This window comes from Nycticebus coucang, chromosome 5, assembly GCF_027406575.1.
Source record: "Nycticebus coucang isolate mNycCou1 chromosome 5, mNycCou1.pri, whole genome shotgun sequence".
Classification (NCBI taxonomy): domain Eukaryota; kingdom Metazoa; phylum Chordata; class Mammalia; order Primates; family Lorisidae; genus Nycticebus; species Nycticebus coucang.
In genome coordinates, this window is record NC_069784.1 from 48,570,359 (window position 1) to 48,585,409 (window position 15,051).

General features: G+C 41.5%; 1 long non-coding RNA gene across 1 annotated transcript; it reads left to right on the forward strand.

Annotated features, from left to right (window-relative positions):
- The first annotated feature begins 722 nt into the window (after positions 1–722).
- LOC128585875 (uncharacterized) lies at positions 723–13,981 on the forward strand. Its single transcript, XR_008380132.1, has 3 exons — positions 723–833; positions 12,268–12,432; positions 13,230–13,981. It is a non-coding gene; the product is annotated as an uncharacterized LOC128585875 (long non-coding RNA).
- The last annotated feature ends 1,070 nt before the right edge of the window (positions 13,982–15,051 follow it).

Here is a 15,051-nt window from a genome sequence, read left to right on the forward strand (position 1 = left end):
TCTACCTTTTCTGCCCTTCACTTGTTGGACACGGCTTTGTAATGTACAGCTTGTTTTTCATGAGGAAATTAATAATTTCCTATATGACATTATAAGGCATACAGTGTAAAGTTAAGAAAAACATAAAAATGGATGTAAAACAGTTAAATTCAATTCCCCCACAATAAATAGACCATTTTTTAAAAGTAATGTAAAGCAACACACATTATATTTATGATGTCATAGCAGATGTGACCTTAAAGGGTGGGTCTTCCAATTAACATGAGAATCCAAGGTGGTACTAAGCCCACAAATCAGTGAAAAAAATACGTCTGGAGTGCCAGAGGTGTGTTCTACACAGCCCATGTGGTGGCGCTCAGCACAGACACTGCCCAGTTTGTTCTACTAACATGCACAGTCTAGGTGGGAAGTTGTCTTTCAAAACTCCTCTTATTACTGTAGCAATGCAAAAGCAGTATTTTGTGGCATAACCCAAGGGCCTGTTTGCAGATTTGGAGAAAACTAGCAAGTTTTGCTGCAAGGATTGCCCAAGTAACAGATAGGTAGAGAAATGGCTGCAGCAACAGAAAAACAAATGCTAAAGATTCCGTGTTTTGAAGACTAAATTTGGACTAACAAATAAGCCTCCGAAATCAGTTTCTAGTTTCAGGGAGGTCACCGCTCTCTTCCAGATCAGAGGATTCCCACACCGCCCTGGATCACAGGTGCAGATGGATGATACAGACCAGCACGATGTAAGGGGCGGATCTGAGTCAACAGAGGCTTGTGTGCCTTGTGCACTAGCCTCCTGCTCTGGGGAAGGGCAGGTGGGGACTGAAGCATCATGAATCTAGGTGAGGAGATGGGGGCGCCCCTTCTGAGCATGAGCTGTGGTCCAAAAACAAGTTTGAAGGGAAGATGTTAGTATCAGGGTTGCAGAGTACAATACGGGATGTTCTGGACAGGGAGGTTCCTCAGAATCACTCAGAAAGACAGTTAAATGCATAGAAAAAGTCTAGAATCATGGTCTAGCCTTGATGAAGCAGAAAGTCTGTATCATCATGCTGTATGTGGACCGAGGACTCAATCCATTTCCAGCCACTGAAATATAAGATACATGGCAGCCATAGAGAATTAGATGAACACAGGGAATAGCAGCTACTACTATTAGATTTCATACTTTTTCCTGCTTGACCCAGGATGGTCTAATAGTCATTCTCATCAGAATGATACAAGCAGCTGTAATCAGAGTTATCATCCAAAATAACCGCTTTGCAACACTCAGATGAGGCTTTTTCCAGGCTCCTATCAATGTTGCCTACCAAGATTATTGGATAGAGGACCAATTTTAGTGCAAGACATTTGTCAAATTTAATATTCTTTCAGGCTATAAGAGGCATGAAGCTAAGGTCTGTAAGCATCTTTGGCAAGACCATGACCTAAAGTGCAGTGCATAGTTGCTGCTTAACAAGCATTTCTTTAAGCATAACTGCTCTTTAGTCAAAACAGTAGCACAGGTTCAGTTGCTCACAACTACAGTTGATTCTCACTATTTGCAATTATTATATTCTGTAAAGTTGCCACAAACAATTAGTAAACGCTGATGCATTGCTCCTAGCGGAAATGCAGAGTAAGGTTCCTTCAGGCTTCTGGGCATACATTTTCATCCACTGATGAATACATAACCTTGTTTTATGTGTTTTTGTTCAAAGACACCTTATTTGGCCAGCCATGGTGGTTGACACCTGTAATGTCAGCACCTTGGGTGGCCGAAGCAGGAGGATCAGTTGAGGCCAGGAGTTTGAGACCAGCCTGAGCAATGATGTGAGACCACATCTCTACAAAAAAATTTTTAAAAATTAGCTGGCCATTATGATACCTGTCTGTAGTCAGAGCTTCTCGGGACATTTGAGCCCTTCAGTGAGCTATGATCATGCCACTGCCCTCCAGCCTGAGAAGTAGAGAAAGACTCTGTCTCTTAAACAAACAAACAAACAAACCTTATTTAATGTATATTGTTGATTCATTAACATTAAACTGAGCATCACTATAATGCATGCCAGAACAAAGTTCATGTATTTTTTCTGTAAGACACGTCTTAGCCTTCTTACACTTAGAAATACCACACAGCACTTTTAACACTATGCTTGTGGCCATTTTAAATGGCAAAATTACCAGAAAAAAAAGGTAAAAGAAAACAAAAATGCAAAAAACTTAGTACTAAATAGATCATGAAAAATAAATGTGTTTATGGTATGAGAACTGCACCAAGAAGGCAGAGCGTCATGTTGTTCTACCACAGTTATTTATTTTTTCTTATTTTTAAATTTATTTATTCATTTATTTTGAGACAAGAGTCTCACTCTGTCACCCACAGTAGAGTGCCGTGGCATCACACAGCTCACAGCAACCTCAAACTCTTGGGCTTAAGCGATTCTCTTGCCTCAGCCTCCCAAGTAGCTGGGACTACAGGCGCCTGCCACAACGCCCGGCTATTTTTTGTTGTAGTTGCCACTGCTGTTTTAGCTGGCCAGGGCTGAGTTCGAACCTGCCACCCTTGGTATATAGGACTGGCGCCCTACTCACTGAGCCACAGGCACCACCCTTTTCCTTATTTTTTTGAGACAGAGTTTCGCTTTGTCACCCTCAGTAGAGTGCTATGGTGTCATAGCTCATAACAAATTCAACCTCTTGGGCTCATGAGCCTCATGCCTCAGACTCCTGAGCAGCTAGGACTACAGGCTTGTGCCATGATGCTCGGCTAGTTTTTTTTCTATTTCTAATAGAGACAGTGTCTGGCTCTTGCTCAGGCTGTTCTAGAATTCCTGAGCACAGGTAATCTACCTGCCTGTTCCTCCCAGAGTGCTGGGATTATAGGTGTGAGCCACTGCACCTGGCCTACCTTAGTTATTTTTTCTGTCCTGAGAAGGACGAAACAGAAACTCTTTGGTGTGATTAAGAGTAAAGGACTCAAAGGGTAGTTCATAGTTACCATCCATGTATCCAGCAGTTGCCCAAGAAAATGAGGTTTGGCAAGGAGCTATTTTTATCTTTGGCTGGTTACATAAAGACAGGGGACATTAGGAAGATGATTGTGGAACTAAAAAACCAGAAAATTATAAAATGCTATCTTTAGCAGGTACTACCTGAACCTTAAAAAGGGCAAATTTACAACAAATAAATTATATATGAAAGAGTAAAAATAAAGAAGAGATGTAATGGGCTGGAAATAGCTTCAGAAGAAGTTCAGGTACATTCATAGGTGACTATTAAGAAAAGGTAGGGGGGTGGCGCCTGTGGCTCAGCGGGTAGGGCGCCGGCCCCATATGCCGAGGGTGGCGGGTTCAAACCCAGCCCCGGCCAAACTGCAACAAAAAAATAGCCGGGCGTTGTGGCGGGCACCTGTAGTCCCAGCTACTCGGGAGGCTGAGGCAGGAGAATCGCCTAAGCCCAAGGATTTGGAGGTTGCTGTGAGCTGTGTGACGCCACAGCACTCTACCGAGGGCGATAAGGTGAGACTCTGTCTCTACAAAAAAAAAAAAAAAAAAAGGTAGGAAGTATTAGAGAAATTTATTTATTTTTTTTGCAAATGGAATCCATGAATTTCATTATATATCTATGTTAATATAAAGTGGAAATGAGAATCTGTTTTTTTAATATTTCAAAATTTATATATTTTGTAGAAATAGAAATAGAAATACCATAAAGCCAACTAATAAAGCACCAAATTATGAACTAAGAGAAAAATGTTTCTAAATCCTTCAGATTTAGATTTATAAAAAGAGATCATTGGTTTACTTAACAATGAACTATGCAATAATATCGGATTTCTAAAAATCATTTCCAGGTACAGTATATGATTAAGAGAAAACAAATAATCATTATATTTACACTCATACCCTTAATCACAAAACAAGGGCCTTCAGCCTCTTTGTAATGTTCTCAGTTTGGGAGAACATTAACAAATTAATGTTCCCAAATTGAGAACATTAATAGAAAAATTCTTAATAATGCGCCCCACTGAATTTTTTGGATTCTGCTGTTTCCTCTCTGCTTCCTAGCATGGGAACAAAGAAGGCTGATAATAGTGACCAGTTTGTGTAGGTGAGCTCCACCTGAAGGGAGCTTGTGGGCAGATATTACAGACTGACTGGTGTTCACTCTTGGTCCTGTGTGTGTGCATAGGCCTGGCTGTCAGAAAGGACAGGAACAGATCTAGCCCCTTAGGCTCCACGGTGCATTTTAGTTATGCTGGGTGATTTCATCTCCACTGTTACAAAACTATACATGACTCCTTAGTCAGACTGCCTCATCATTTCACAGCCTTCCCACAGACTCCCTTGCCTTGCTAGCTAAACATGCAAGATGACTAATGTCTATCTCCAGGTTTAGTATTTGGTTATTAATGAAACTCAATATTGGCATGTATTTACCTTGCCAGGAAAAAGAAGAAGTATTAGCAATTAACACTGTGAAGCAAGGTTGCTAACTGAAGGGAAGAGAACTTGGCTGTCTACAAAAAGATATTACAACTTAATTCATATGTTCTCCCTGCTCTTATGACTCATCTAGTGATTCCTGAATCCTGCTTGATCACGTGGTTCTCCTCCTTTAGACCTCACTTTTTTTATACTGTAAGCATAAACATACTTCATTTGTTCCCTCAATAAATATTTGAAAGACCTCAGGGATTGTTCAAGGAGACATGGGGATTAAAATGAACAAAATAGGAAAGCCTCAGCTCCTAGTCATTCATATATATGTGTGGTGGTAAACAGGTGTGATATCTAAACCGGTATGGCACTAGTGCTGACCAGTCAGAAGAGATGTCTCCATAGAGATCCAAGGCACCTGGAGAAAGGAGGGTGGCGAAGGGCATGCAGAGGGCTCAGAACAGCTACTTATCAACTCATATGGAAATATTTCAGTATTTTAACAATTGATGTGGTTGAAAATGAGCCTAGTCATAAATGCTATGGCTAAAAATTAAATGGCATGACTCACACACCGGAGTACTCTCCTGAGTCAAACACTGTAGTACTCTCCTCAGGCACACCCTGGAGTGCTCTCCTCAGTCACACACTGGAGTACTCTCCTAGTCATACCCTGGAGCACTCTCCTGAGTCAAACACTAGAGTACTCTCCTCAGTCACACTCTGGAGTACTCTCCTCAGTCACACATTGGAGTACATTCCTGACTCACACACTGGAGTACTCTCCTCAATTACACACTATAGTTCTCTCCCCAGTCACACACTAGGGCACTCTCCTCAGTCACACAGTGGAGTACTCTCCTGACTCACATACTGCAATACTCTCCTCTGTCACACTGGAGCACTCTCCTTAGTCACACCCTGGAGTACTCTCCTCAGTCACATACTGGAGTACTCTCCCGAGTCACACTCTGGAGCACTCTCCTGAGTCACACACTAGAGAACTCTCCTGAGTCAAACACTGCAGTACTTTCTTCAGTCACACACTGGAGTACTCTTCTCAGTCATGCACTGGAGTACTCTTCTGAGTCACACACTGTAGCACTCTCTTGAGTCGCACATTGGAGTACTCTCCTCAGTCACACACTGGAGCACTCTCCTGAGTCACACAGTGGAGTCTGACTTGGTTGGCCTCCAGGCAATGAAGAACAGCTGTTTCCCTCACAGCTGCTATTTCTGAAGACAAAAAATTGCATGTTAGTGTTAACAGGCTCTGGCTTCTCATGTTTCATTTTGAAGCAGGTTGGATCTAGTGAAAGTCATTTTCAAGAAATAATTTTTGAAAAAGTAACTGTTAAGAGAATCAGAAGTTTTAAAATGAACATTTTAGGCATAAGTTAATGCCCTCAATGAATATAAGAAAAGGAAAGAAGCAAGACATTTACAAATTATGTTTCCATGCCTATAGAAAGAATTCTAATCTGTATTATTGAGAGTGTAGTGAATAGCATTTTTTTCAATATCCATCAAATCCTTAACACAAAATTTTTCAGTTGGAGATTTGACTTATCAGAGATACAGTCAATAACTTTAATTTTTTTTTTTCAATCGTGGCTCATTCCTGTAATCTTAGCACACTGAAGGCTGAGGCAGGAGGATCCCTTGAGCTCAGGAGTTCAAGACCAGACTGAGCAACTGAAAATAGAAAAATGAGTGGAGTGTTGTGATGCAAGCCTGTAGTAGTCCCAGCTACTCAGGAGGTGGAGGCAAGAGGCGCAGGAGTTTGAGATTGCTGTGAGCTATGATTCCAGAGCACTCTAGTCTGGGCAACAAAGTGAGATTATCTCAAAAAAAAAAAAAAAAAAAAAAGAACTAAAGTGATTCAAATATCTAGCACAGGGATAGAAATTCAGGAAGTGATAATTATTATTAAACTCCGTTCGGTAGAAAGAAGTATCTATGGGTCAGAGATATAAATTTCTCCATTTTTATGGATAAAAAGGTTAAGCGCAGAGGGATTGCATGAATTGTGTTAGGCAGGGGAATAATCAATACAGCTGTGCTCTGAGCTAACAGTTGATAGATTGACTGGCACTTGGTTTCTTTTCCCCACAATGCTTTTCTGTAATTAGGGCTTGGCTTTATTTATCAACATTAAAGGATCACTCAACAATTTAAAATAGGTGTTTAAAAAAAAACCCCACTTGTTTTTTTTTTCCGGAAAGACCTTTGCTTTTATTTTATTTTTTATTTTTATTTATTTTTATTAAATCATAGCTGTGTACATTAGTATGATCATGGGGCACCATAAATTTGGTTCATAGATCGTTTGACACATTTTCATCACACTAGTTAACATAGCTTTTGTAGCATTTTCTTAGTTATTTTGCTAAGACCTTTACATTCCACATTTACTAGGATTCACATATACCCTTGTAAGATGCACTGCAGGTGTAATCCCATTAATCCCCCTCCCTCCACCTACCACCCCCTCCCTCCCCTCCCTATCCCCCTTCCCCCTATTCTTAGGTTGTAACTGGGTTATAGCTTTCATGTGAAGGTCCTACATTAGTTTCATAATAAGGGTGAGTACATTGGGTACTTTTTCTTCCATTCTTGAGACACTTTACTAAGAAGAATATGTTCCAGCTCCATCCATGGAAACATGAAAGAGGTAAAGTCTCCATCTTTTTTTAAGGCTGCATAATATTCCATGGTGTACATATACCACAATTTATTAATTCATTCGTGGATCGATGGGCACTTGGGCTTCTTCCATGACTTAGCAATTATGAATTGGGCTGCAATAAACATTCTGGTACAAATACCTTTGTTATGATGTGATTTTTGGTCTTCTGGGTATATGCCTAGTAGAGGAATTATAGGATTGAATGGCAGATCTATTTTTAGACCTCTAAGTGTTCTCCATATCTCTTTCCAAAAGGAATGTATTAATTTGCATTCCCACCAGCAGTGCAAAAGTGTTTCCTTTTCTCCACATCCACGCCAACATCTCTGGTCTTGGGATTTTGTGACATAGGCTAGTCTCACTGGAGTTAGATGATATCTCAAAGTAGTTTTGATTTGCATTTCTCTGATGATTAAAGATGATGAGCATTTTTTCATATGTCTGAAGGCCGTGCGCCTGTCTTCTTCAGAGAAGTTTCTCTTCAAATCCCTTGCCCACCCTGCGATGGGATCCCTTGTTCTTTTCTTGCTAAAGCATTTGAGTTCTCTGTGGATTCTGGTTATTAAACCTTTGTTGGAGACATAACCTGCAAATATCTTCTCCCATTCTGAGGGCTGTTTGCTTGCTTTACTTACTGTGTTCTTGGCTGTGCAGAAGCTTTTTAGTTTGATCAGGTCCCAATAGTGTATTTTTGAAGCAGCTCCAATTGCCCAGGGGGGTCCTTCTCATAAAAAACTCGCCCAACTCAATTTCTTCAAGGGTTTTCCCTGCACTCTCTTCTAGTATTTTTATAGTTTCATGTCTTAGGTTTAAATCTTTAATCCAGTGAGAGTCTATCTTGGTTAATGGTGAGAGGTGTGGGTCCAGTTTCAGTCTTCTACAGGTTGCCAGCCAGTTCACCCAGCACCATTTGTTAAATAGGGAATCTTTTCCCCTATGAATGTTTTTAATTGGCTTGTCAAAGATTAAATAATGGTAATTAGCTGGATTCATCTCTTGGTTCTCTATTCTTTTCCAGACATCTACTTCTCTGTTTTTGTGCCAGTATCATGCTGTTTTGATCACTATCGATTTGTAGTATAGTCTGAGGTCTGGTAGCGTGATTCCTCCTGCTTTGTTTTTATTTTTGAGTAATGTCTTGGCTATTCGAAGTTTTTTCTGATTCCATATAAAACGAAGTATTGTTTTTTCAAGATCTTTAAAGTATGACAGTGGAGCTTTAATGGGGATTGCGTTGAAATTATATATTGCTTTGGGTAGTATGGACATTTTAACAATGTTGATTCTTCCCAACCATGAGTATGGTATATTTTTCCATTTGTTAACATTCTCAGCTATCTCTTTTCTTAGAGTTTCATAGTTCTCTTTATATAGATCTTTCACCTCCTCTGGTAGATAAACTCCCAAGTATTTCATCTTCTTTGGCATTACTGTGAATGGGATAGAGTCCTTAATTGTTTTTTCAACTTGACTATTTTAGGTATATATAAAGGCTACCGATTTATGTATGTTGATTTTGTAACCTGAGACACTGCTGTATTCCTTGATCACTTCTAAGAGTTTTGTAGTAGAGTCCCTAGTATTTTCCAGATATACAATCATATCTTCTGTGAAGAGCGAAAGTTTGATCTCTTCTGACCCTATGTGGATACCCTTGATAGCCTTTTCTTCCCTAATTGCGGTGGCTAAAACTTCCATTACAATGTTAAAGAGCAATGGAGACAATGGGCAGCCTTGTCTGGTTCCTGATCTGAGTGGAAATGATTCCAATTTAACTCCATTCAATATGATATTGGCTGTGGGTTTGCTGTAGATAGTCTCTATCAGTTTAAGAAATGTCCCTACTATACTAATTTTGTTAAGTGTTCTGATCATGAAGCGATGTTGGATGTTATCAAAAGCTTTTTCTGCATTGATTGAGAGGATCATATGATCTTTGTTTTTTAATTTGTTTATGTGCTGAATTACATTTATAGATTTACGTATATTGAACCAGCCTTGAGACCCTGGGATAAAACCGACTTGGTCATGATGTATGATTTGTTTGATATGTTGCTGGATTCTGTTTGTTAGAATCTTGTTGAATATTTTTGCATCTATATTCATTAGTGATATTGGTCTATAATTTTCTTTTCTTGTTGAGTCTTTTCGTGGTTTGGGGATCAGGGTGATGTTTGCTTCATAGAACGTGTTGGGTAGTCTTCCTTCTTTTTCTACCTTTTGGAACAGGTTGAGTAATATAGGTACTAATTCCTCTTTAAAGGTTTGGTAGAATTCTGACGTAAAACCATCTGGTCCCCGGCTTTTCTTTTTGGGGAGATTTTGTATGGTTGATGTTATTTCCGAACTTGTTATGGGCCTGTTCAACATTTCCAATTGATTTTGGTTAAGTCTTGGAAGGTGATGTGCTTCCAAGTAATGGTCAATTTCCTTCAGATTTTCGTATTTCTGAGAGTAAAGTTTCTTGTAATATTCATTAAGGATTTTTTGGATTTCTGAGGAGTCTGTTGTTATTTCGTCTTTGTTGTTTCTGATTGATGAGATTAGAGATTTTACTCTTTTTTTCCTGATTAGGTTGGCCAAAGGTTTATTTTGTTGACCTTTTCAAAAAATCAGCTTTTTGATTTATTGATCTATTGTATTATTCTTTTGTTTTCAATTTCATGTAGTTCTGCTCTGATTTTGGTTATTTCTTTTCTTCTACTGGATTTGGGGTTGGAGTGTTCTTCCATTTCCAGTCTCTTGAGATGTCCCATTAAGTTGATTACTTCCTCTTTCCATTCTCCTGAGGAAGGCTTGCAGTGCTATAAATTTCCCTCTTAGAACTGCCTTTGCGGTGTCCCAGAGGTTCTGATAGTTCGTGTCTTCATTGTCGTTTTGTTCCAGAAATTTGGCAATTTCCTTCTTCTTTTTTTTTTTTTTTTGTAGAGACAGAGTCTCACTTTATGGCCCTCTGTAGAGTGCCGTGGCCTCACACAGCTCACAGCAACCTCCAACTCCTGGGCTTAAGCGATTCTCTTGCCTCAGCCTCCCGAGCAGCTGGGACTACAGGCGCCTGCCACAACGCCTGGCTATTTTTCGGTTGCAGTTTGGCCGGGGCCGGGTTTGAACCTGCCACCCTCGGTATATGGGGCCGGCACCTTACCGACTGAGCCACAGGCGCCGCCCGGCAATTTCCTTCTTGATCTCATCTCTGACTCAGCTGTCATTCAGCATAAGGTTATTTAACTTCCATGTTTTTGTATGTGTATGCAGATTCCTGTTGTTACTCATCTCAAGTTTTATTCCATGATGGTCCGAGAAGATGCACGGAATAATTTCTATTCTTTTAAATTTACTGAGGTTAGACTTGTGACCTAAGATGTGATCGATTCTGGAGTAAGTTCCGTGGGATGATGAGAAGTATGTATATTCAGTTTTGTTGGGATGAAATGTTCTATAGATGTCTGCTAAATCTAAATGCTGGATGGTTAGATTTAAATCTAGAATTTCTTTACTCAGCTTTTTGTTGGAGGATCGATCCATCACTGCCAAAGGAGTGTTAAAATCTCCGACTATTATAGAGTTGGAGGAAATCAAGTTGCTCATGTCTGTTAGAGTTTCTCTTATAAATTGAGGTGCATTCTGGTTGGGTGCATAGATATTAATAATTGAAATCTCATCATATTGAGTCTTACCCTTAACAAATATGAAGTGACCATTTTTGTCCTTCCTTACTTTTGTTGGTTTAAAGCCTATTGTATCCGCAAATAAAAGTGCAACTCCAGCTTTTTTCGGTTACCATTTGCCTGAAATATGGATGACCATCCTTTCACCCTGAGTCTGTATTTGTCTTTTAAGTTAAGATGTGACTCTTGTATGCAACAAATGTCTGGCCTGAGTTGTATCCAGTCAGCTAATCTATGTTTCTTTAGAGGGCAGTTTAAGCCATTCACATTAATGGAGAGTATTGATAAGTTTGGTGAAATTTGGGGTATTGAGTTTTTCGAAAGTCCAGTGGGCATTTTTAAGCCTGTTGCCATTGTGGAAGTTGGAGTTTGATCAGAAGTTTCTGAGTGAGTTTACTTTTGTAGTAGAGGATTGGGTTGGTTATTATGGAGGATAGGTCTGAGAATATCCTGAAGAGCTGGTTTGGTTATGGCAAATTTCTTTAGCATATGTATGTCATTAAAGTATTTAATTTCTCTGTCATAAATGAAACTCAGTTTAGCTAGGTACAAGATCCGGGGTTGAAAGTTATTTTGCTTGAGGAGATTAAACGTTGATGACCACCCTCTTCTAGCTTGAAAAGTTTCAGCAGAGAGATCTGCAGTCATTCTAATGTTCTTCCCTTTGAAGGTAATAGATTTCTTTCACCTGGCTGCTTTGAGAATTTTCTCCTTCATATTAACTTTAGTGAAGTTAATTATGATATGCCTGGGGGATGTCTTATTGGAGTTGAGTTGTGCTGGGGTTCTGAAGCTATCTACTATCTGAATTTCAGGTTCTCTAGGAATGTCTGGAAAATTCTCTTTCATAATTTCATGCAGAAGGGCCTCTGCGCCCAGTGAGGCCACTTCATCTATTTCAGGAATTCCTATGAGTCGGATATTTGCCTTCTTCGAGTTATCGCAGAGCTCTCTGAGTGAGTTATCCATTTTGCTCTCCATTTCTCTTCCTCTTTGAGAGTTTGGGAGCGTTCAAAGGCTTTATCTTCGATGTCGGAGATCCTTTCTTCTGCTTGGTCCATTCTGTTGCTAAGGGATTCTACTGTATTTTTCATATCTTTGAGGGCTGCAAATTCTCGTTTCAGTGTGTGTAAGTCTTTGGTGGTTTTGTCTTTAAATTCGTTAAATTCTTGAGACAACTTTTGAATTTCTCCACAAATTCCTAATTCCATTTTGTTAATCTTGTTTGCCATCCAAATTCTAAATTCGATTTCTGACATCTCAGCCAGTTGTTTGTGAATAGGATTTTCAATTACATCTGCCGTATCTTTCCTTGGGGGGGTTGATCTAATTTGGTTATTCATGTTACCAGAGTTTTTCCACTGATTCCGCCCCATGATTGTTTTGCTCCCTTTCATTTTCCTCTGGTGTTTTGTCGAGGATCCATACAGTGCTGTGGCCTGAGAAACTGGGGCCCTGTTTGGTGTAGAGGGGCTAAGTGGTTCTGTCTTGTTTTCAGCTGGTTTCTATGTGACCCTAGTGAAACAGTTACTCTGGGTTCAAGTCTCAGCTGTGGAGAAATACCAGCAATTAATCACCCCACCCACCACAGGCAACAAATGGAAAAGGAAAATCAAACCTTCCTACAAGCACACACCCAGGGCACCACCTGGATAGTCCCCAGGTGAGTGACTCAGTTCAAAAGGTCCATGTCAATTGTCTCAGTCAGCAGCTGCCTCGGGTGGGAGAGTTCAAAAGGTCCCTGGGAACTAGATCACAGGGGTCTGGTGACTGCTCTAAAATGGCTTGCTCCAGTGGTGCGTGTAGTCAGGAAGTGCCACCAGTAAATAGATCAGTCTGGGAAGAATGATGCCTCCTTCCCCACCTTGCAGCTCTGTCACACCCAGTCGCTGTTAACCCCACAGGGCTGTGATCCAGTCAGTTGTCTGCAGTAAGCAGATACTCCAGGGGTTTGCACCTGCCTAAGTCACAGGGTAGTCTGTGTCTGCTCGACTAGGCCGTTATTCTCTGTCTTTATCCAGCATGGGGTGGTGTGGCCTGTCAACCTCGGGCACTTGATGGAGGCTGGAAGTGTTCACTCAGTTCCAGCCCCACCCTTAGTTTATGTTACTGGGTGAAGGGAACAACCCTGTGGGAGTTTGTTTCTGACCTTGCCAGATTCCTTTGCAGAGGAGAGGCTGGTTTGAGTTCCCAGAACCTGTGCCTCAGGCCCTGTCTTTAGTCCTGTGGATTTGTATTCGCAGCACAATCAGTTGTTGGCTGTAGCCTCGTGGCCTCCTTTGTCTATAGGCTGGTGATCCCCTAAGGGCCAGGTGCATCTTAGGTTCAGTAGAGCGGTCCTCTGGATCAGCCCCACCTTGGGAGTTTCCCGGCTCTGCGGGTGTGTTTTCTAGTCCCCCTGTTCCACCCAGGTCGGTACCGTCTCAGGAAAACCCTTTACTCACGGGGCCTGTGTTTCAGTCCCAGGTCTGTTCCATGGTGGTTGCCATCTGAGAAGATGCTCGGCCTCATCTGGTTGCCCAGGAAGACAGGAGGAGAGGCTATGGGATATCTGGAGGTGGTCCTTGTTATTGCTGAAGACAGCTGTTGCTCTGCACCTCGGGGTACCACCGCTTCAGTGTAATTCCCTCTCAGCTGACCGTCGTCTTCTCGCTCCTTTGCTACCAAATCAGCACTGGCCAGCTGCAGTCCAGGTCCTGTCTGGACCTCTTGAGAGTTCACCCAAGAATCTGGACTCCTGGGGGGGCAGGTCTCCAGATCACGGAGTGAGAGTGGAGGGGAGTGTTAGGAGCTCAGAGTTGCAGGTCATAACACCCAGCTCATTGAGACCAAATGAACAAATAAACAGATACAAAGGTTACCAGGCACATGGGCCCATAGATACAGAGACAGATGAAAACACATAGACATACAGGCAACAGCCATGACAACAGCAATATAAGAACAACTGCAATAAAAATAGTGATAATTGTAAAATAATTGAAAGAAAGGTAAAAAAAAGAGAGAAAAAAGTGGTGTTAGAAGGAATGTTAAATGATAAGAAAGAAGAAATTAAAATTAGAAGACATAGAAATAAAAAATATATCTATATAAAAAGTAATAATGAAAAATTATCGAAATCTCCTCTAAGAAAATGGTGAGGAAAAAACAGACAAAAACAAAACAACGACAACAAAAAAACCCCCACGAAAACCAAAACCAAAACAAACAAACAAAAAAGGCACCAACTACAAAAATATTCTTGTGTGTAGAAATATACCTATAAATATCTATATGTCTGCTGTAGGGATCAACTTTCGTAGGAATATATTCATACTGCAATATACTTTCTGGACACCATGTGGCACTGTGAGTGGTTCCGAGACATACCTGATTTACAGTTTATACCGTTACCATGGTAACCACCTTGCCATTTTGGAGTTTCCATAAAAGTTTGTCGCCTAAGAATTGTGCAACCTCGGCTGTTCTTTTCCAGACAGCACTTGTGACCGACCTTCCCACTCAGTGCAGATGTCCACGCTTCCTAAGTCCCTCCACTCTGTTCCCAGGTTCCCCCGCAAACTGGCGACTGCAATCGGCCATAAGGGGAGCGGTGCTGTGTTCACGCGGTCGTTGGCGGGCTCGCGGCTCTATCTCTTGTAGCTGGTTCCTGTGGCTTCAGCAGCCAAAGCCCGTCCACAGCTTCAGTAGCTTTGCGGCTCCAGAAGCCAAAGCCGGGTCCTAGGCTTCAAGCTGGTTCCCTTGGTTGGAGCGCTCGGGGGACTTATTCTGAGTTTTATGGTTCAGAGTTTCCCTTTTGGATGGGCGTCAGCCAGTTTGCCACACAGCCTGAACCGCCAGCCCCCTCCAACACCTGGGGAAAAGGTGCCCGCCCTTTTGGGTAGTTCAAAATGTCTGTTTCCTGGGCAGGATCCCTTCCCTTCAATTGTCCAACAGTTTGCCCAGCTCCCCGTGGTTTTGAGTGGCTCTCCTTTCGGATGCCTCCCTCAGTTCAGGATTAATTATTTGTCAATTGGATTTTGTCAGCATTTACAAGCTGCTGACCTCCGTAGGGGAGGGGCCTGCTGGCCGGCACAGCCGAGCAGGGAAGAATCTCTACAACAGAGTCTGTGATTTTAAATTACCCCTCATATATAGCAAACCGCCAGTTCACTGGGCGTCTCCATCTGTCTGTCCACTCCAATAATCCACACACAGGGAAGGTCCAGACGGCCTTTCCTCTCACCTGATGGCTTGGGAGAGGTGGGCTACATGTCCGTCCTGTCCGCCATCCCCCACTTGT